The sequence below is a fragment of the Heptranchias perlo genome, chromosome 35 (assembly GCF_035084215.1).
Source record: "Heptranchias perlo isolate sHepPer1 chromosome 35, sHepPer1.hap1, whole genome shotgun sequence".
In the NCBI taxonomy this organism is placed as follows: domain Eukaryota; kingdom Metazoa; phylum Chordata; class Chondrichthyes; order Hexanchiformes; family Hexanchidae; genus Heptranchias; species Heptranchias perlo.
In genome coordinates this window covers 4,410,367-4,432,780 of record NC_090359.1, presented here as the reverse complement: position 1 = coordinate 4,432,780, position 22,414 = coordinate 4,410,367, and the positions used below count along the sequence as shown (strand labels likewise).

General features: G+C 47.0%; 5 non-coding genes across 5 annotated transcripts; all 5 read left to right on the top strand.

Annotated features, from left to right (window-relative positions):
* Positions 1-7,611: 7,611 nt before the first annotated feature.
* Positions 7,612-7,693, top strand: trnal-cag (transfer RNA leucine (anticodon CAG)). The gene has a single exon. It is a non-coding gene; the product is annotated as a tRNA-Leu (tRNA).
* A 1,627-nt stretch (positions 7,694-9,320) lies between these two features.
* On the top strand, positions 9,321-9,402 carry trnal-aag (transfer RNA leucine (anticodon AAG)). Its single transcript has one exon. It is a non-coding gene; the product is annotated as a tRNA-Leu (tRNA).
* A 1,627-nt stretch (positions 9,403-11,029) lies between these two features.
* trnal-aag (transfer RNA leucine (anticodon AAG)) lies at positions 11,030-11,111 on the top strand. Its single transcript has one exon. It is a non-coding gene; the product is annotated as a tRNA-Leu (tRNA).
* Positions 11,112-12,738: 1,627 nt separating this feature from the next.
* On the top strand, positions 12,739-12,820 carry trnal-cag (transfer RNA leucine (anticodon CAG)). Its single transcript has one exon. It is a non-coding gene; the product is annotated as a tRNA-Leu (tRNA).
* Positions 12,821-14,445: 1,625 nt separating this feature from the next.
* On the top strand, positions 14,446-14,527 carry trnal-cag (transfer RNA leucine (anticodon CAG)). The gene has a single exon. It is a non-coding gene; the product is annotated as a tRNA-Leu (tRNA).
* The last annotated feature ends 7,887 nt before the right edge of the window (positions 14,528-22,414 follow it).

The following is a 22,414-nucleotide window of genomic DNA, read 5'->3' as shown; positions in this document are numbered from 1 at the left end:
CACAACCACCAGCTCAATCAACTGATCAAGACCTTCGATACAGACCTTCAAAGCATCCAACGCGCTCTCATCCCAAGTACTCCCCGCGTGGGAGACTTCTACTGCCTCCCAAAGATACACAAAGCCAACACACCCGGACGGCCTATCGTATCAGGCAACGGAACCCTGTGTGAGAACCTCTCTGGATACGTCGAGGGCATCCTGAAACCCATCGTATAGGGAACCCCCAGCTTCTGTCGCGACACTACAGACTTCCAAGAAAAATTCAGCACCCACGGACCAGTTGAATCAGGAACACTTCTCACCACGATGGACGTCTCGGCACTCTACACCAGTATCCCCCACGATGACGGCATCGCTGCAACAGCATCAGTACTCAACACCAACAACAGCCAATCCCCAGACGCCATCGTACAACTCATCCGTTTCATCCTGGATCACAATGTCTTCACCTTCGACAACCAGTTCTTTACCCAAACACAAGGAACAGCCAAGGGGACCAATTTCGCACCCCAATACGCCAAAGTTTTCATGCACAAGTTCGAGCACAACTTCTTCACTGCACAGGACCTCCAACCAACGCTATACACCAGATACATCGACGACATTTTCTTCCTATGGACCCATGGCGATGAATCACTGAAGAGAGGACACGATAACATCAACAAGTTCCATCCCACCATCAAGCTCACCATGGACCACTCCTCAGAATCGGTTTCTTTCTTGGACACACGAATCTCCATCAAAGACGGGCACCTCAGCACCTCACTCTACCGCAAGCCCATGGACAACCTCACGATGCTCCACTTTTCCAGCTCCCACCCTAACCACGTCAAAGATGCCAACCCCTATGGACAGGCCCTGCGAATACACAGGATCTGCTCAGACGATGACGAACGCGATGGACACCTACAGACGCTGAAAGACGCCCTCGTAAGAACGGGATATGACGATCGACTCGTCGATCGACATTTCCGACGGGCCACAGCGAAAAATCGCAGAGACTTCCTCAGAAGACTAACATGGGACGCAACCAACAGAGTACCCTTCGTCGTCCAGTACTTCCCCGGAGCGGAGAAACTACGCCATGTTCTCCGCAGCCTTCAACATGTCATCGATGACGACGAACACCTCGCTAAGGCCATCCCCACACCTCCACTACTCGCCTTCAAACAGCCACCCAACCTCAAACAGACCATCGTTCGCAGCAAATTACCCAGATTTCACGAGAACAGCGTCCACGACACCACACAACCCTGCCACGGCAACCTCTGCAAGACATGCCAGATCATCGACACAGACACCACCATCACACGAGAGGACACCACCCGCCAGGTACATGGTTCAGACTCCTGTGTCTCGGCCAACGTTGTCTACCTCATACGTTGCAGGAAAGGATGCCCCGGAGCATGGTACATTGGCGAGACCATGCAGACACTGCGACAACGGATGAACGGACACCGCACAACAATTGCCAGACAGGAGGGTTCACTCCCAGTCGGGGAACACTTCAGCAGTCAAGGACATTCAGCCACCGATCTTCGGGGAAGCATTCTCCAAGGCGGCCTTCGAGACACACGACAACGCAAAATCGGCGAACAGAAATTGATAGCCAATTTCCGCATCCATGAGGACGGCCTCAACCGGGATCTTGGGTTCATGTCACGCTACAGGTAACTCCACCAGAGAAAGAAAGTTATCTGTTTTTAACACAACGGTTCAGTCTCTGTCTTTCTCTTCCTTTCGGATGTTTCTCTCTCTCTGTCTGTCTGTCTTTTGTTCTGGCCGTTTGTGTATTCGGTGGTCCTGTAGGTAACATCACTCTGTCTGAACACTTTGATTGCCTTGACAACGGGCAGTTGGGAAGATTATCTGTAATCACCAGGTATTGTTCTCTGACTGTAAATGCGGTAACCTTCCATGGAATCCCACACTCGCTCACCTGACGAATTGGAAAGCCTCCGAAAGCTTGAGATTTTCAAATAAAACAGTTGGACGAAAACCTGGTGTTGTAAGATTCCTTACATTTGTCAACCCCAGTCCATCAACTGCATCTCCAAATCACAGATTTAAAATTAACAATGGCGCTAGAATTAACTGTCATTTGCAGAAGAAAGAGCCTACCTTAACCAAACGTTTTCGTGCAGAATTGTTGCCAACTTCACTCCTGAAAGCGCTGGATCCAATTTATCGACGACGTCCCCGAGTTCGAGAAAAGAGCCAAGTATCTTTGGATGGAGGGTGTTACATTTCTTATTGAATGGGTTCCATGGTGTAATGGTACGCAGTCTAAACTTTGAATCCAGCGATCTGAGTTCGAATCGCAGTGAAACTTGGTTTGTTTTTGTCCCATTCGTTTGCAACTGCAGGGCGAAAAAACAAAATGCAGCTGGAATGCACTCCCTGCTGGTGGAAAGTTGCTGCCTCAATCAATGAGGTTCCAGTTGCTTCTATCGGTTCCAGTTCATAAGCTCAACCGGACTTTTGCTTTCCCAAATCAGCAGAAGAGAAAGTTGTTTTTTCTTTGATGCTAAGTTTCACTGCACCAAAGAATGGTGTTTGCTGAGCTGTTCTTTGTAATCTGCATTCAGCAGTGAAGCATGCAGAAATTCAAAGCACTGTTTCTTGAAAGGCAGGCATTGCTTGGATCATGTCCTCGGGCAAAGTTTACATTTTCTTTGCAAGAAGTTGCAGTTTTGCTGATGGGAGAGGTTTGTCGGTAGCCTCGAGGTGTCAGTGATATGGCATTATGGCAGTGCTAAAAAAAGAGCCAAGTGTCTTTGACTGGTGGGTGCCGGCAGAAGTAATCAGTTGGATTCCATCGTGCAATGGTGAGCCTTCTGGACTTGGACTCCAGCGATCCAACTTTGAACCTCGAATTTTGTCCGATTCGTTTGCAAGTTTAGGGCAGAATAAGTCAAACGCACTTGAAATCCAATCCCTGTTGGTGGGGATTTCGCAGCTTCAATCAGTGAGGATCGAGCTCTTTTCTTTTTACCCCGAACTTCATGCATCAGTGCCTTGCAATGTTTATACACTGATTATCCAACAAGACGAGCTGCGCTGAGCAGTGTGAAACAGAAGCAGCAACGAGCGAAGCGATGGATTCGACAGCAGCTGTGTGATTGGCAAAGCATCTGTACTTATCAAAGGGGAAAGTGGGCGGAGCCAAAGTGGCAGGTTGGGATTGACCAGGGCTTGCAGTTTTGTGAATGGCAGAGGTTTGCCAGTCGCCTCGTGCAGTCAACGCTGCAGCGCCATGGCGATGCTGATAAACGAGCCCAGTATCTTTGATGGAAGGTGGGGGCCTGTCTTAATAAATGGGTTTCATGGTGTAATGCTGAGCATTCTGTACTTTGAATCCAGCGATCCGAATTCAAATCTCGGTGGAACCTCAACTTTTGTCAAATTCGTTTGTAACTTTTGGGGAAAGAAACAAATGGCACCTGGAATCCCACCCTGTTCGTGGGCAGTTCGCAGCCTCAATCATTGAGGCTCGAGCTCCTTGAAAAATATGGCCTTTTGTTAAAGGCAAATCGTATTGAACTAACTTGATAGAGTTTTTGATGAGGTCACGGAGTGGGTTGATGAGGGCAATGCGATTGATGTGGTGATTTTTAACTTTCAAAAGGCGTTTGATAAATTGCATCATAATAGGGTTGTCACCAAGATTGATACCCATAGAATAAAAGGAGCAGTGGCAACATGGATACAAAATTGCCTCAGTAACAGGAACCAGAGAGGATTGATGAACGGTTGTTTTTGGGATTGGAAGGAGGTGTACAGTAATGTTTCCCACAGGTCGGTACTCGCACCACTGCCGCTTTTGACATTTATTAATGACTTGGACTTGGGTGTACAGGGCACAATTTCCAAATTTGCAGATGAGACAAATCTTGGAAGTATAGTGAACAGTGAGGAGGATAGTGATAGACAGCAAGTGGATATAGGTATTTCACCCAGAAAAATGCAAGGTGATACACCTTGGTCGGAAGAAGAAGGAGGAGCAACATAAATTAGAGTGCTCAAATCGAAGAGGGGTGCAGGAACAGAGAGATCTGGTGGTGTATGTGCACAAATCGTTGAATGTAGCGAGGCACGCTGAGAAAGCGGTTCAGAAAAGCAAACGGGATCCTGGGCTTTATAAATAGAGGCATAGAGTACTAAAGCACGGAATTCATGATGAACCTTAAAAAAACATGAGTTCGACCACAACTGGAGTACTGTGTCCAATTCTGGTCACCGCACTTTTGGAAAAATGTGAAGGCCTAAGAGAGGGTGCAGAAAAGATGAACGAGATTGATTCCAGGGATGAGGGACTTTAGTTACCTGGATAGACTGGAGAAGCTGGGGTTGTTCTTCTTGGAACAGAGAAGATTGAGAGGAGATTTGAGAGAGGTAATTAAAATCATGAGCGGTGTTGACAGAATAGATGGAGACAAACTTTTCCCATTGGCGGAAGGGTCAAGAACCAGAGGAAATAGATTTAAGTGACTGGCAAAAGAACCAAAGCTGACTTGAGGAAAAAGCTTTTTTAGTCAGTGAGTGGTTAGGATCAGGAATGCACTGCCAGGGGTCGTGGTGGAGGCAGATTCAATCGTGGCTTTCAAAAGGGAACTGTATAAATACTTGAAAGGAAAACATGTGCTGGGCCACGGGGATAGGGCGAGGAAGTGGGATTGGCTGCATTGCTTTTGCACAGAGTTGGCAGGACTCGATGTGTCGATCGGCCTCCTTCCGTGCTGTAACCTTTCTATGAGTCTGTCAGCTCAGCCTATCTTTTCCTTTCCCAAAGCTTCAGAAGAGAAAGTTGCTTCATGTGCAACGCTGCGCGTCACTGCACCAAAGAATGGTGTTTGCTGAATTTTTCTTTGCAATCTGCATTCAGCAGGCAAACATGTCGAAATTCAAACCACTGTCTCTTGAAATGCAGGAATTGCTTGGATCGTGTCCTCGGGCAAAGTTTGCATTTTATTTTACGCCAATCTTCATGCATCAGTGCCTTGCAATATTTATTCACAGATTATCCGGCAAGACTGTGATCGGAGCAGAATCTGCGCTGAGCAGATTGAAACAGAAACAGTCACGAGGGAAGCGATGGGTTTGACGAGCAGCTGTGTGATTCGCAGAGCATCGGAACGAAGCAGAAGGGAAAGGGTGGAAGCTGAAGGTATCGATGAGAACGGGCCGAGTCAAAGTGGCAATTTGGAATTGTCCACTTCTTGCAGTTTTGCTGATGGGAGAGGTTCAGCAAAAGTCAGTGATGCAGCGACATGGCCGTGCTCAGAAAAGAGTGAAGTGTCTTTGGGTGGAGGGTGCGGCATATCTTCATGAATGGGTTCCATGGTGTAAAGTTACACACATTAAATTCTGAATCTAGCTATCCGAGTTCGAATTTTGGTGGAGATTGTTATGTTTTTGGTTCTTTTGTTTGAAACTGCAGGACGAAAAAACAAAATGCAGCTGGAATCCGCTCACTGCTGGTGGGAAGTTGCTGCCTCAATCAATTAGGTTCCAGTTGTTTCAATCGGATTCAGTCCATAAGTTACTTGTCGAATCTTGTGATCCAGGTGATGGTAACTGAAGAACTGGTTTTTGTTTTGATGCTTTTTGGCTTGTTTCTTTCAGCAGTTGAGTTGCGTGACCGACGGGCAGCGCTGCAGAGCTGTGAATGGCGGTTGACAGGTGCACATTTGGCAAGTTGGGGCGGCCCAGGAAGATCGGAAGTGTTCCGCCTTGATCTCAATAGTTCTGTTCAAACATGCGATTGAATCAAGTAGAGGATAAATGTAAAGAGCGCCTGTGGCGAAAAAGCAGCGATTACAGGCCATGAGCGAAATGTCTTTCAAATTATTGTGCTGCATGACGCTGCGTGAGGATTCGGCAGATTTTAAAACGTGTGTCGGAAAGTAAAGTGCGATGTTGTGTGTGCGAAGAGCACAAGAAAGTTGTGCTTGAAGCTGCGCCCTTGAGGAAAGTTTCAGGTTGTCAGGAAAACGGCTACAGTGAAAGCTCAAAAATAAATCCAGAAACTGCTGGCAACACTCAGCAGGTCAGGTATTATCTGTGAACAGATACGCGTCAGATACTCGCGAGCAATGCAAAATTCATCCACCGTGGCTTCGGATTGAAGCGAGGCCCAAGACTTCTGGTTGAATTTCAGGAAGGAACCGACACATCAAACGGTAAATGCAATAATGGCGCGGATGAGATACAAAACCATGCGTGCAGAGCACAATGGATCAGGAATCCATCACCTCAAACACTCGGCCACCTCGTCGCATGAATATTGCTCAGAAAGCCCATTTATTTGATTCGTTCAATGGAAAATCCTCGACCCAAAGGTCAAAATGCAAGAAAACCACATTTCAATCACCAGATATCAGATTCTGAAGGCAGAGCTTTGACCGGAAACTTTCCTGCGGCATTGCCGACTCCAGCATTCACTTTCATGATCTCACGGCTTGAAGTTTGTTCTGCTGCGACCACTGTTTCCATTGGGCAGATGTCCGATTCGCACCAATGTTCATTTGCGCCTTGAAACCAGTCGATACATTTCGATCTGCGTGACCGCTCGACAGACAAACACGATGAAAGCAGGGCTGGCCTCTGCAAAGACAGCCGCCCGATTGTTCACGAATTTTACTTGTCGAATCTTGTGATCCAGGTGATGGTAACTGAAGAACTGGATTTTGTTTTGATGCTTTTTGGATTTTTTCTTTCAGCAGTTGAGTTGCGTGACCGACGGGCAGCGCTGCAGAGCTGCGAGTGGCGGTTGAGAGGTGCACATTTGGCAAGTTGGAGCGGCCCAGGAAGATCGGAAGTGTTCCGCCTTGATCTTAATTGTTCTGTTTAAACATGGGATTGAATCGAGTAGAGGATAAATGTAAAGAGCGCCTGTGGCGGAAAAGGAGCGATTGCAGGCCAAGAGCGAAAGGTGTTTCAAATTTTCGTGGCGCAGGAAGCTGTGTGCGGATAAGCCAGATTTTAAAGCGAGTGTGTCGGAAAGTAAAGAGCGATGTTGTGTGTGAGTAGATCTCAAGAAAGTTGTGCTTGAAGCTGCGCCCTTGAGTAAAGTTTCAAGTTGTCAGGAAAAGGGCTATCGTGAAATCTCAAAAATAAATCCAGAAACTGCTGGCAACACTCAGCAGGTCAGGTATTATCTGTGGACAGATACTCGCTTTACCGGGGCGTCATTGTGCACTTTCTTGATACTTCACGTAATTCACATCTTACACTCGCAACACCTCCGTGCACCAATCAGGACCTTGCTGATTTGAGCAGAGATCAGCGAGCAATGCAAAATTCATCCACCGTGGCTTCGGATTGGAGCGAGGCCCAAGACTTCTGGTTGAATTTCAGGAAGGAAGGGACACATCAAACGGTAAATGCAATAATGGCGCGGATGAGATACAAAACCATGTGTGCAGAGCACAATGGATTAGGAATCCATTACCTTAAAGACTCGGCCACCTCGTCGCATGAATATTGCTCAGAAAGCCCATTTATTTGATTCTTTCAATGGAATATCCTCGATTCAAAGGTCAAAATGCAAGAAAACCACATTTCAATCACCAGATATCAGATTCTGAAGGCAGAGCATTGACAGGTGATAGCGTGGCCGAGCGGTCTAAGGCGCTGGATTCAGGCTCCAGTCTCTTCAGGGGCGTGGGTTCGAATCCCACCGCTGCCAGCGTGTAAAGTGCTTGCTATTTTTTTCCTCATCACCAAACATCCTTCTTTTCCAAGCAGCACCGGGCGCGACATTGCTGTTGTTCGGGCATGACTGCCCCACCTGATGCGCTTCGCCTTGATCGTATCCTCGTCCATGCTCTGCGTTGAGGTCGCAGTTTGTTCGGTTTGAATACGAGCTACAGTATACTTTCGATTACCTCTTTTGTTCTCTACCACATACACTAATAGAATGCAGCAAGAAATCAATCTTTTGCACAAAAAAGAAATATTTTTTGTTGCTGGCAAAAACCTAACCATTCCTTCAAATCCAGCACGCTCACATGCCTGTACTTGATGCTCCACAGTTCAAACTGGCCTGTTTTCCCCACTTTTTCTTCCTTCCACAGCCAATATGCCGCCTTTCCTTTCTTCCTTCCACTTCATGGCAACTTTCCTGCGGCATTGCCGACTCCAGCATTCACTTTCATGATCTCACGCCTTGAAGTTTGTTCTGCTGCGACCACTGTTTCCATTGGGCAGATGTCCGATTCGCACCAATGTTCATTTGCGCCTTGAAACCAGTCGATACATTTCGATCTGCGTGACCGCTCGACAGACAAACACGATGAAAGCAGCGCTGGCCTCTGGAAAGGCAGCCGCCCGATTGTTCACGAATTTTACTTGTCGAATCTTGTGATCCAGGTGATGGTAACTGAAGAACCGAATTTTGTTTTGATGCTTTTTGGATTTTTTCTTTCAGCAGTTGAGTTGCGTGACCGACGGGCAGCGCTACAGAGCTGCGAGTGGCGATTGAGAGGTGCACATTTGGCAAGTTGGAGCGTCCCAGGAACATCGGAGGTGTTCCGCCTTGATCTTAATAGTTCTGTTTAAACATGGGATTGAATCGAGTAGAGGATAAATGTAAAGAGCGCATGTGGCGAAAAAGGAGCGATTGCAGGCCAAGAGCGAAAGGTGTTTCAAATTTTCGTGGCGCAGGAAGCTGTGTGCGGATAAGCCAGATTTTAAAGTGAGTGTGTCGGAAAGTAAAGAGCGATGTTGTGTGTGAGTAGATCTCATGAAAGTTGTGCTTGAAGCTGCGCCCTTGAGTAAAGTTTCAAGTTGTCAGGAAAAGGGCTATCGTGAAAGCTCAACAATAAATCCAGAAACTGCTGGTAACACTCAGCAGGTCAGGTATTATCTGTGGACAGATACTCGCTTTACCAGGCCGTCATTGTGCACTTTCTTGATACTTCACGTTATTCACATCTTACACTCGCAACACCTCCGTGCACCAATCAGGACCTTGCTGATTTGAGCAGAGATGAGCGAGCAATGCAAAATTCATCCACCGTGGCTTCGGATTGGAGCGAGGCCCAAGACTTCTGGTTGAATTTCAGGAAGGAACCGACACATCAAACGGTAAATGCAATAATGGCGCGGATGAGATAAAAAACCATGCGTGCAGAGCACAATGGATTAGGAATCCATCACCTCAAACACTCGGCCACCTCGTCGCATGAATATTGCTCAGAAAGCCCATTTATTTGATTCGATCAATGGAAAATCCTCGACTCAAAGGTCAAAATGCAAGAAAACCACATTTCAATCACCAGATATCAGATTGTGAAGGCAGAGCTTTGACAGGTGGTAGCGTGGCCGAGCGGTCTAAGGCGCTGGATTAAGGCTCCAGTCTCTTCGGGGGCGTGGGTTCGAATCCCACCGCTGCCAGCGTGTAAAGTGCTTGCTATTTTTTTCCTCATCACCAAACATCCTTCTTTTCCAAGCAGCACCGGGCGCGACATTGCTGTTGTTCGGGCATGACTGCCCCAACCTGATGCGCTTCGCCTTGATCGTCGCCTCGTCCATGCTCTGCGTTGAGGTCGCAGTTTGTTCGGTTTGAATACGAGCTACAGTATAGTTTCGATTACCTCTTTTGTTCTCTACCACATACACTAATAGAATGCAGCAAGAAATCAATCTTTTGCTCAAAAAAGAAATATTTTTTGTTGCTGGCAAAAACCTAACCATTCCTTCAAATCCAGCACTCACACATGCCTGTACTTGATGCTCCACAGTTCAAACTGGCCTGTTTTCCCCACTTTTTCTTCCTTCCACAGCCAATATGCCGCCTTTCCTTTCTTCCTTCCACTTCATGGAAACTTTCCTGCGGCATTGCCGACTCCAGCATTCACTTTCATGATCTCACGCCTTTAAGTTTGTTCTGCTGCGACCACTGTTTCTATTGGGCAGAGGCCCGATTCGCACCAATGTTCATTTGCGCCTTGAAACCAGTCGATACATTTCGATCTGCGTGACCGCTCGACAGAAAAACACGATGAAAGCAGGGCTGGCCTCTGGAAAGACAGCCGCCGATTGTTCACGAATTTTACTTGTCGAATCTTGTGATCCAGGTGATGGTAACTGAAGAACTGGATTTTGTTTTGATGCTTTTTGGATTTTTTCTTTCAGCAGTTGAGTTGCGTGACCGACGGGCAGCGCTACAGAGCTGCGAGTGGCGGTTGAGAGGTGCACATTTGGCAAGTTGGGGCGGCCCAGGTAGATCGGAAGTGTTCCGCCTTGATCTTAATAGTTCTGTTTAAACATGGGATTGAATCGAGCAGAGGATAAATGTAAAGAGCGCCTGTGGCGAAAAAGGAGCGATTGCAGGCCAAGAGCGAAAGGTGTTTCAAATTTTCGTGGCGCAGGAAGCTGTGTGCGGATAAGCCAGATTTTAAAGTGAGTGTGTCGGAAAGTAAAGAGCGATGTTGTGTGTGAGTAGATCTCATGAAAGTTGTGCTTGAAGCTGCGCCCTTGAGTAAAGTTTCAAGTTGTCAGGAAAAGGGCTATCGTGAAATCTCAAAAATAAATCCAGAAACTGCTGGCAACACTCAGCAGGTCAGGTATTATCTGTGGACAGATACTCGCTTTACCGGGGCGTCATTCTGCACTTTCTTGATACTTCACGTTATTCACATCTTGCACTCGCAACACCTCCGTGCACCAATCAGGACCTTGCTGATTTGAGCAGAGATCAGCGAGCAATGCAAAATTCATCCACCGTGGATTTGAATTGAAGCGAGGCCCAAGACTTCTGGTTGAATTTCAGGAAGGAACCGACACATCAAACGGTAAATGCAACAATGGCGCGGATGAGATACAAAACCATGCGTGCAGAGCACAATGGATTAGGAATCCATCACCTTAAAGACTCGGCCACCTCGTCGCATGAATATTGCTCAGAAAGCCCATTTATTTGATTCTTTCAATGGAATATCCTCGATTCAAAGGTCAAAATGCAAGAAAACCACATTTCAATCACCAGATATCAGATTCTGAAGGCAGAGCATTGACAGGTGATAGCGTGGCCGAGCGGTCTAAGGCGCTGGATTAAGGCTCCAGTCTCTTCGGGGGCGTGGGTTCGAATCCCACCGCTGCCAGCGTGTAAAGTGCTTGCTATTTTTTTCCTCATCACCAAACATCCTTCTTTTCCAAGCAGCACCGGGCGCGACATTGCTGTTGTTCGGGCATGACTGCCCCACCTGATGCGCTTCTCCTTGATCGTATCCGAGTCCATGCTCTGCGTTGAGGTCGCAGTTTGTTCGGTTTGAATACGAGCTACAGTATAGATTCGATTACCTCTTTTGTTCTCTACCACATACACTAATAGAATGCAGCAAGAAATCAATCTTTTGCACAAAAAAGAAATATTTTTTGTTGCTGGCAAAAACCTAACCATTCCTTCAAATCCAGCTCTCTCACATGCCTGTACTTGATGCTCCACAGTTCAAACTGGCCTGTTTTCCCCACTTTTTCTTCCTTCCACAGCCAATATGCCGCCTTTCCTTTCTTCCTTCCACTTCATGGAAACTTTCCTGCGGCATTGTGGACTCCAGCATTCACTTTCATGATCTCACGCCTTGAAGTTTGTTCTGCTGCGACCACTGTTTCCATTGGGCAGATGTCCGATTCGCACCAATGTTCATTTGCGCCTTGAAACCAGTCGATACATTTCGATCTGCGTGACCGCTCGACAGACAAACACGATGAAAGCAGGGCTGGCCTCTGGAAAGACAGCCGCCCGATTGTTCACGAATTTTACTTGTCGAATCTTGTGATCCAGGTAATGGTAACTGAAGAACTGGATTTTGTTTTGATGCTTTTTGGATTTTTTCTTTCAGCAGTTGAGTTGCGTGACCGACGGGCAGCGCTACAGAGCTGCGAGTGGCGGTTGAGAGGTGCACATTTGGCAAGTTGGAGCGGCCCAGGAACATCGGAAGTGTTCCGCCTTGATCTTAATAGTTCTGTTTAAACATGGGATTGAATCGGGTAGAGGATAAATGTAAAGAGCGCCTGTGGCGAAAAAGGAGCGATTGCAGGCCAAGAGCGAAAGGTGTTTCAAATTTTCGTGGCGCAGGAAGCTGTGTGCGGATAAGCCAGATTTTAAAGTGAGTGTGTCGGAAAGTAAAGAACGATGTTGTGTGTGAGTAGATCTCATGAAAGTTGTGCTTGAAGCTGCGCCCTTGAGTAAAGTTTCAAGTTGTCAGGAAAAGGGCTATCGTGAAAGCTCAACAATAAATCCAGAAACTGCTGGTAACACTCAGCAGGTCAGGTATTATCTGTGGACAGATACTCGCTTTACCAGGCCGTCATTGTGCACTTTCTTGATACTTCACGTTATTCACATCTTACACTCGCAACACCTCCGTGCACCAATCAAGACCTTGCTGATTTGAGCAGAGATGAGCGAGCAATGCAAAATTCATCCACCGTGGCTTCGGATTGGAGCGAGGCCCAAGACTTCTGGTTGAATTTCAGGAAGGAACCGACACATCAAACGGTAAATGCAATAATGGCGCGGATGAGATAAAAAACCATGCGTGCAGAGCACAATGGATTAGGAATCCATCACCTCAAACACTCGGCCACCTCGTCGCATGAATATTGCTCAGAAAGCCCATTTATTTGATTCGTTCAATGGAAAATCCTCGACTCAAAGGTCAAAATGCAAGAAAACCACATTTCAATCACCAGATATCAGATTCTGAAGGCAGAGTTTTGACAGGTGATAGCGTGGCCGAGCGGTCTAAGGCGCTGGATTCAGGCTCCAGTCTCTTCGGGGGCGTGGGTTCGAATCCCACCGCTGCCAGCGTGTAAAGTGCTTGCTATTTTTTCCTCATCACCAAACATCCTTCTTTTCCAAGCAGCACCGGGCGCGACATTGCTGTTGTTCGGGCATGACTGCCCCACCTGATGCGCTTCGCCTTGATCGCAGCCTCGTCCATGCTCTGCGTTGAGGTCGCAGTTTGTTCGGTTTGAATACGAGCTACAGTATAGTTTCGATTACCTCTTTTGTTCTCTACCACATACACTAATAGAATGCAGCAAGAAATCAATCTTTTGCACAAAAAAGAAATATTTTTTGTTGCTGGCAAAAACCTAACCATTCCTTCAAATCCAGCACTCACACATGCCTGTACTTGATGCTCCACAGTTCAAACTGGCCTGTTTTCCCCACTTTTTCTTCCTTCCACAGCCAATATGCCGCCTTTCCTTTCTTCCTTCCACTTCATGGAAACTTTCCTGCGGCATTGCCGACTCCAGCATCCACTTTCATGATCTCACGCCTTTAAGTTTGTTCTGCTGCGACCACTGTTTCTATTGGGCAGATGCCCGATTCGCACCAATGTTCATTTGCGCCTTGAAACCAGTCGATACATTTCGATCTGCGTGACCGCTCGACAGAAAAACACGATGAAAGCAGGGCTGGCCTCTGGAAAGGCAGCCGCCGATTGTTCACGAATTTTACTTGTCGAATCTTGTGATCCAGGTGATGGTAACTGAAGAACTGGATTTTGTTTTGATGCTTTTTGGATTTTTTCTTTCAGCAGTTGAGTTGCGTGACCGACGGGCAGCGCTGCAGAGCTGCGAGTGGCGGTTGAGAGGTGCACATTTGGCAAGTTGGGGCGGCCCAGGTAGATCGGAAGTATTCCGCCTTGATCTTAATAGTTCTGTTTAAACATGGGATTGAATCGAGTAGAGGATAAATGTAAAGAGCGCCTGTGGCGAAAAAGGAGCGATTGCAGGCCAAGAGCGAAAGGTGTTTCAAATTTTCGTGGCGCAGGAAGCTGTGTGCGGATAAGCCAGTTTTTAAAGCGAGTGTGTCGGAAAGTAAAGAGCGATGTTGTGTGTGAGTAGAGCTCAAGAAAGTTGTGCTTGATGCTGCGCCCTTGAGTAAAGTTTCAAGTTGTCAGGAAGAGGGCTATCGTGAAATCTCAAAAATAAATCCAGAAACTGCTGGCAACACTCAGCAGGTCAGGTATTATCTGTGGACAGATACTCGCTTTACCGGGGCGTCATTCTGCACTTTCTTGATACTTCACGTTATTCATATCTAACACTCGCAACACCTCCGTGCACCAATCAGGACCTTGCTGATTTGAGCAGAGATCAGCGAGCAATGCAAAATTCATCCACCGTGGATTTGAATTGAAGCGAGGCCCAAGACTTCTGGTTGAATTTCAGGAAGGAACCGACACATCAAACGGTAAATGCAATAATGGCGCGGATGAGATAAAAAACCATGCGTGCAGAGCACAATGGATTAGGAATCCATCACCTCAAACACTCGGCCACCTCGTCGCATGAATATTGCTCAGAAAGCCCATTTATTTGATTCGTTCAATGGAAAATCCTCGACTCAAAGGTCAAAATGCAAGAAAACCACATTTCAATCACCAGATATCCGATTCTGAAGGTAGAGCTTTGACAGGTGGTAGCGTGGCCGAGCGGTCGAAGGCGCTGGATTCAGGCTCCAGTCTCTTCGGGGGCGTGGGTTCGAATCCCACCGCTGCCAGCGTGTAAAGTGCTTGCTATTTTTTCCTCATCACCAAACATCCTTCTTTTCCAAGCAGCACCGGGCGCGACATTGCTGTTGTTCGGGCATGACTGCCCCACCTGATGCGCGTCGCCTTGATCGTTTCCGAGTCCATCCTCTGCGTTGAGGTCGCAGGAAGTTCGGTTTGAATACGAGCTGCAGGATAGTTTCGTTTACCTCTTTTTTTCTCTACCACATACACTAATAGAATGTAGCAAGAAATCAATCTTCAGCACAAGAAAGAAATATTTGATGTTGCTGGCGAAAACCTATCCATTCCTTCAAATCCAGCACTCTCACCTGCCTGTAATTGATGCTCCACTGATCAAACTCCCCTGTTGTCCCCACTTTTTCTTCCTTCCACAGTCAATAGGCCGCCTTTCGTTTTTTCCTTCCATTTCATGGAAACTTTCCTGCGGCATTGCCGACTGCGACATTCACTTTCATGATGTCACGCAATTAAGTTTGCTCAGAAACGACCGCTGTTTCTGTTAGGCAGATGTCCGTTTCGTACCAATTTGCGCCTTGAAACCAGTCGATACATTTCGATCTGCGTGACCGCTCGACAGACAAACAGGTCGAAAGCAGGGCTGGTCTCTGGAAAGACAGCCGCCCGATTGTTCACGAATTTTACTTGTCGAATCTTGTGATCCAGGTGATGGTAACTGAAGAACTGGTTTCTGTTTTGATGCTTTTTGGATTTTTTCTTTCAGCAGTTGAGTTGCGTGACCGACGGGCAGCGCTACAGAGCTGCGAATGGCGGTTGAGAGGTGCACATTTGGCAAGTTGGGGCGGCCCAGGAAGATCGGAAGTGTTCCGCCTTGATCTTAATAGTTCTGTTTAAACATGGGATTGAATCGAGTAGAGGATAAATGTAAAGAGCGCCTGTGGCGAAAAAGGAGCGATTGCAGGCGAAGAGCGAAAGGCGTTTTAAATTTTCGTGGCGCTGGAAGCTGTGTGCGGATCAGCCAGATTTTAAAGCGAGTGTGTCGGAAAGTAAAGAGCGATGTTGTGTGTGAGTAGAGCTCAAGAAAATTGTGCTTGAAGCTGCGCCCTTGAGGAAAGTTTCAGGTTGTCAGGAAAACGGCTATAGTGAAAGCTCAAAAATAAATCCAGAAACTGCTGGCAACACTCAGCAGGTCAGGTATTATCTGTGGACAGACACTCGTTTTACCGGGGCGTCATTGTGCACTTTCTTGATACTTCACGCTATTCACATCTTACACTCGCAACACCTCCGTGCACCAATCAGGACCTTGCTGATTTGAGCAGAGATCAGCGAGCAATGCAAAATTCATCCACCGTGGCTTCGGATTGGAGCGAGGCCCAAGACTTCTGGTTGAATATAAGGAAGGAACCAACACATCAAACGGTAAATGCAATATTGGCGCGGATGAGATACAAAACCATGCGTGCAGAGCACAATGGATTAGGAATCCATCACCTCAAACACTCGGCCACCTCGTCGCATGAATATTGCTCAGAAAGCCCATTTATTTGATTCGTTCAATGGAAAATCCTCGACTCAAAGGTCAAAATGCAAGAAAACCACATTTCAATCACTCGATATCAGATTGTGGACAGAGTTCTGATGAATTGTCATCGACCTGAAATGATGTTTCTCTCTCCACAGATGCTGCCTGACCTGCTGATTGTTTCCCGCATTTTCTGTTTTTATTATTAATATAACCTGAACTCTGTCCAGCGTCTGTTGGTCGATTCACTGATTAAGCCTGGAATTGAGTGGAAGCTGGTTCATGGCGAACCCCATCTCTGAATCCCCCCGGCCGAGAGTTCAAGGAATGTTTAACATAAATGAGATTCAACGACAGTCAGGGTGAATCTCCCCTTGATGGTCGGTCTCATTCTCCCGAAGTGAGGAATGAGCGGGAGGGGCAAGTCCACCCGGAGTTATATTTTATTCCAACAGGATGACCAAAAAAACATTTTCTCCTGGGTGCGAAACAGCTCAGTTGAGAGAGCGTTAAACTGAAAATTTAAAGGTCTCTGAGTTCGATCCCGGGTTTCAGCAGCTTTGCATTATTTTATTTGTTCTTTTTGCCGATTCTCGAACATTTACTTGCACTGACATTTTTACACGACACTGAACGTTTGGGGATGGAATAGAGAGACATCAAGAATGTCTGTATTTACCATTTATTTCTCTATTTCCTTCTGCCTTTCTCACTGGTTTTTGTTTCTCTCGGTGCCCGATGAACATTTGATTTGATGCATTTGTCCTAAACTGATGCCTTTTCCACATGTCAGGGCCGTCAGACACGCTCTGTCTGTCTGTTACTGCTTGTGACCAACAGGCCGCGAGTTAAAAACTTATCTGCAAACTGCCAGAGAGATAACACAGTGGGAATAAAACACCTGGGGGGAAAATAGGATCGTGTTCGGTTTTGGGCGGGTGTATCGTGATGTGCTATTACCCAACGCCCAATGAGTCCTGCGCAGGCAGGATGCAAGTTTCGGCCCACCTCAGGACTCACATGCAATCAGCGTTCCGTTCCGGGCCTTGCACTGGGAATCAATGCAATTCACACTTTCCACCACCAGCAGAAGGCTGAATCTCAGAAAGGGAGGATGTTTCTCAGAAATCTCTTGAAGGTAGCTGGTACCTGATGTTTGATGAAAATAACAGTCTACTGTGTGCAAGGAGTCTGAATGCAGATCAGACATCGCACAATTAAAACAGAGATGCAGGTCCCATCCGTTTGTTTACACATTGATGAGATATGTTAAAACATTGAATAAAGGTTGAGCACAACGAAATCCCACATCTTCCAATCTGCACGCCAGACCTCACCAATCGGCCGATCTGTGTTGGTACCAGGCCTGCGAGAGTGCATGCAACAAGATTCTCTGCTGATGCACCACAGACCTTGGTGCAAGAGGGGGACAGAAGGTTGTACATCCGATATCCGCAGAGTTGTTTGGGGGGAGCAAGGGGCCCTCCGCACAAATATCCAAAAGGCTGTGGGAGGCAGCGGGGGAGAAAGTCAATTTCAGCGCAAAGCATCTGGATGCAGTGCAAGAACAAGTTCAATGCTTTGACATGAGTGGGCAAGATGAGTGAGGTCAACTGTCAAGTGTCGTATCATACCAACTGCACCACGCACTACACCTCCATCTCTGGCCGCGAAATTGTTGCCAAATATCAGAGCATCAAAACGCTCCAACTAACACCAGCACCGGGAACAAACCTCTCACTACAAAATCCCCCATGATGCTAAACAACTCAATTCTCACTTTACCCTCCGACCAGCAACTTTTATGCACAACCTGCAGTCACCTGACTCCAATTGAAAGAACCGCTGTTTTGATCCGATTGGCTGCCTTTCGGACACTCCAGAGGGCAGTGAAGAGTCAACCTGCCTGCTCTTCCATCCCACACACCTGAGCTGAGCGGAAAGGCGAAAAAAAATAAAAAGCTGTTTTTGAGACAACTCATTGTCTTTAGGATCCTCCTTTCATTCAATCACGTCCATTGTCCTATTTCATAAGTTTCTTTTCTTCATTTTAACCTGCTGTTTGTTTTTCTGTTACTTGTCTGTTTTTAACCTGTCTTCCGATGATTTCACCCCATGCTCCCCATCTGTTCTGCTCGTTTCTCCCAATCTTCACCATTCCTTTTTTGATCACCAGATTTCCACACATTCCCATGTCCCCTTGTAACGCCGTGCAGTCTGCAGCCGATGCAAATGTCCCTGTGCTTGACTCAGCCTGAGTCTCTCTCTGTCCGTGTGAGTCACTGTACCACATGTTTTTAATCAGCCGTCTCATTGTCCATTTGCATCACACAGAACAGAGCGGATCGAGTGACACAGGGAGACACCAGCAGAGGGAGGTAGAGAGCGGAGTAACTGAGCACAGAGATGCAGACAGACACCCCAAGAGTGAGGTGGAGAGCGGTGGAACTGAGTCCAGAGATGCAGAGAGACCAGGAAATGGCGATTGTGAGAGGCATAACTCAGTGAAGAGATATGGAAAGACATCAGCAGAGTGTCCAGCAAAGCCACCTTGTATCTGAAATATTTGTCGAGATCTAATCTGCACAGAGTAGAGGAAGCATTTTGTGTATCTCACCTGTGTTGTACCTGCCCTGGGAGTGTTTGATTTAACAGTGTAGAGGGAGCTTCATTCTGCATATAACCCGTGCTGTACCTTTCCTGGGAATGTTTAATGGGGCAGTTCAGAGGGAACTTTAATCTGTACCTATCCCGTGCCGTGCCTGCCCTGACAGTGTTTGATGGGACATTTTGCCAGGAGCTTTAATCTGTATCTAACCTGTGATGTTACTGCCCGACTGCAACTGGAAAGTTTCTCCTTATTTACTCTATCAAAACGCTTCATGATTTTGAACAACTCTATCATACCTCCCCTTAACCTTCATTGATCTGTGGAGAACAACCCAAATTCTTCAGTTTCTCCACACAACTGAAGTCCCTCATCCATGGCACCACTCTAGTAAATCTCCTCTGCATCCTCTCTAAGGCCTTGACATCCTTCCTAATGTTTGGTGCCCAGAATTGAATAGAATACTCCAGCTGAGGCCTAAACAGTGTTTTATCAAGGTTTAGTATTAATTCCTTGCTTTTTATCCTATGCCTCAATTAATAAAGAGAAGGACCCCATTTGCTTCATTAACAGCCTTCTCAACTTGTCCTGCCACCTTCAAAGATTTGTGTACATGCATCCCAGGTCTCGCTATTACTGCACTCCCTTTGAAATTGCACCATTTAGTTTATATTGCCTCCCCTCATTCTTCCTACCATAATGTATCATTTCACAATTCTTAGCATTAAATTTCATCTGCCATGTTTCTGCCCATTTCGCCAGTCTGTCTATGTATTACCGAAGTCCTTCACTATCCTTTACGTTGTTTTTTACACTTTCGAGTTTCGTCTCATCTGCAAATTCTTTGAAATTATCCCCTGTGCACCCAAGCCCCGTTCATTAATATATATCAAAAAGAGCAGTGGTCCTATTTCCGAGCCCTGGGGAACACCACTGTATACTTGGCGCCAGTCTGAAAAACAACCGTTCACCACTACTCTCTGTTTTCTGCCCCTCAGCCAATTTTGGGTCCACGCTGCCATTGACCTTTAATCCCATGGGCTTGAATTTTACTAACAGGTCTATTGTGTGATACTTTATCCTCACTTAATCTCTCCCTGCATAGAAACTCCCCGACGCATATTCACGGCCACCCCTTCGACCATGCCATCTCACGTGGCCTCTCTACTCCTGATCGTGTCAATCATGGATAAGGCCATCTCTGAATACTTCCATGTATCCCTCTCAACCCACATGGAATCATCGAATCATAGAAGGGTCATAGCACGGAAGGATGTCATTTGGCCCATCGAGTCAGTACCGGCTCTATTCCAGAGCAATCCACCTCGTCCCACTGCCCCAATGCACATCACAGAATGAACGCGGGAATCCCACGCCACTTTCAAAGAGCGGTAACAGGCTGCGGCAATGGTTCAGACCGGGACCCGGAGCTGAGGCTGTGGTCATCAGTTGCTCTGGGAGTGGCACAGTGTGGTTCATGACAAGCCAGGGGTGAGAGTAATACCAGGGAGTCAGGCTGGTGTTTGGTAGGGTGTGGGTTCCAGCTCCAGTTCCAGCTCTGGGATATGTGATCCAGGCTGACTGTGTGAGGTGCTGTCATTTGAATGAGGTGTTTAATGTGGGTCCCTACTTTCTGCTCCGAGGTTTAAAGGTCCCGTGTCAATTTGTGAAGATCAGAGAATTCTACCGGTTTCCTGGCCAACATTCTTCCCTCAACCATCAACACCCAACAAACAGGAGGTCTGCTCAATATCTCATCACGGTTTATGGGATCTTGCTGCACACAACGAGGCTGCTGCGTTCTCTTATAAAACGACAATGATTGAACTTCCAGTGAAGTGAGTTGGGATGCCCTGAGGATGTGAAAGGTCCTGTGCAAATGCAAGGTTTTTTTTTTTTCTCACAGGGGTCCGTGTCTCGTTTCTCGTCACATTGAGGCTCTCAGTTAATTGGTCCGCTCTCTCCACAGATGGGGCCCGACTGGCAGAGTGTTTACAAAATGTTCTGTGTGTTTCACTGAGACTCAGATTTTACAGTAAATGATAAAAGGATTGTAGTCAAACACTTGGCCATGAACTGCTGCTTCACTTCAGCTTTTGGTTTTGGGTTTTTGGTCACTTTAATAGCTGTGGTCTGCCTCATTTCTGAGTGTGATTGTGGGACAGACACAGAAGCGAGCGAGGAAAAAGCAGCCACAGCCCACACTGCAGGCAAATTGGAAGGCTGTTGCGAAAAGTTGACTAATCCAACACCTGGAGTCGAAATCGCGTTAATTGGATACCAACAAGGAGCCCGAACCGGTGGACAATATGAGAACCGATGAAAAAGCCACCAGGAACGGCACTGAGACGACACCAAGAAGGTTATGGTGCGATTTAATGGAGCTGTTCACAATTATGAAAGGTTTTGATAGAGTAAATAAGGAGAAACTGTTTCCAGTAATGGGAGCTTCAATAACCAGAGGACACACATCTAAGATAAATTGGAAAACAGTCACGGGGGGATGAGGAGAGATTTTCTTCAACGAAGTGAGTGCGAGAAGCTCAGAGACTTCTTTGTCACTACGATTGAGACCATCAGTACAGCTGCCTCTGCCACTTCCCTCCCTTCCCCGAGCCCACAAAGTTTCTCTCCTCTCTCTCCTCATGCCCTCTCTGAGCTCATTTTGAACATGAGACCCACCTCCTGATGCTTCGAACTTATTTCCACCAAACTGTTGGACACCCAACCTCCGTTCCTGGCCCCATGTTAGCTGACACTGATAACGGTTCGCTCTCCTCAGGGACTGTCCTTCTCCCTATCAAATCTGCTGTCATCACCCTCCTTCTCAAAAGACGCACCTTGACCATCTGACCATGCAAACTACCACACCATCTACAACCTCCCTTTCCTCTCAAGTCCTTGAACGTGTTGTCACCTCGCAAATCCGTGTCCATCTTTCCCACACATCCGTCCAATCAGGTTTCCACCCCTGCCACAGATCTGAAACGGCCCTGATCAAAGTCACAAATGACATCCTCTGTGACTGTCTCGAGGGAGATTTAATCTTGATCTGACCCTTGTTGCACCTGCCCCCGCAGTGTTTGATGGCACAGTGTAGAGGGAGCTTTACTCTGCCATGCACTGTACAGTATCAGTCTGTGATGGAGAAGAGCCCTGCTCTTCAATAGAAATCATTCTTTCGATGAGCCACTGAGCCCCAAAAGCAGCCTCCGAGACGAAAAGCCTGTTTTCCATCCGACAATTCCAGCAGTTTGCGAGGACTGGGCCACGTTAACAGCAGCTCTCTGTTCCTGGTCAGGAGCTGAGGTGTTGTGTATTATCCCTGACACAGGGACCAGACGGTGAGCTGCTGGCTCCTATTGTTCTGGGATCATTCCCTGCAACTCTGTTCTCTCTTCACTGTCTCTCAGATTATTACCAGCCATCTTCCTGATCAATAAACAATCGGCAGTCTGACCGCGGAGATTTGAGATGAGTGAAACATTTCAGAGAGCCAGGAGATGTGTAACTGAGCCAATCCCCCAGCGTTTGTGGGACTCAGCACACTGACCAAAAACAGCCTGGGCCCTGCACAGTGTGTGGGAGTCCCGCTACCCTTCCAGTGAAGAAGTGTTTCCTGACATCTCCCCTGAAAGGCCCTGCTCTAATTTTAAGGTTCAGCCCCCTTGTTCGAGACACCACGGAAGGAAATTGCCTCTCTCTCCCCACCCTATCTTTTTAAACATTCCAATTAGATCACCCCTTAATCGCCTATAATCAAGAAACTACACGTCTAGTCTG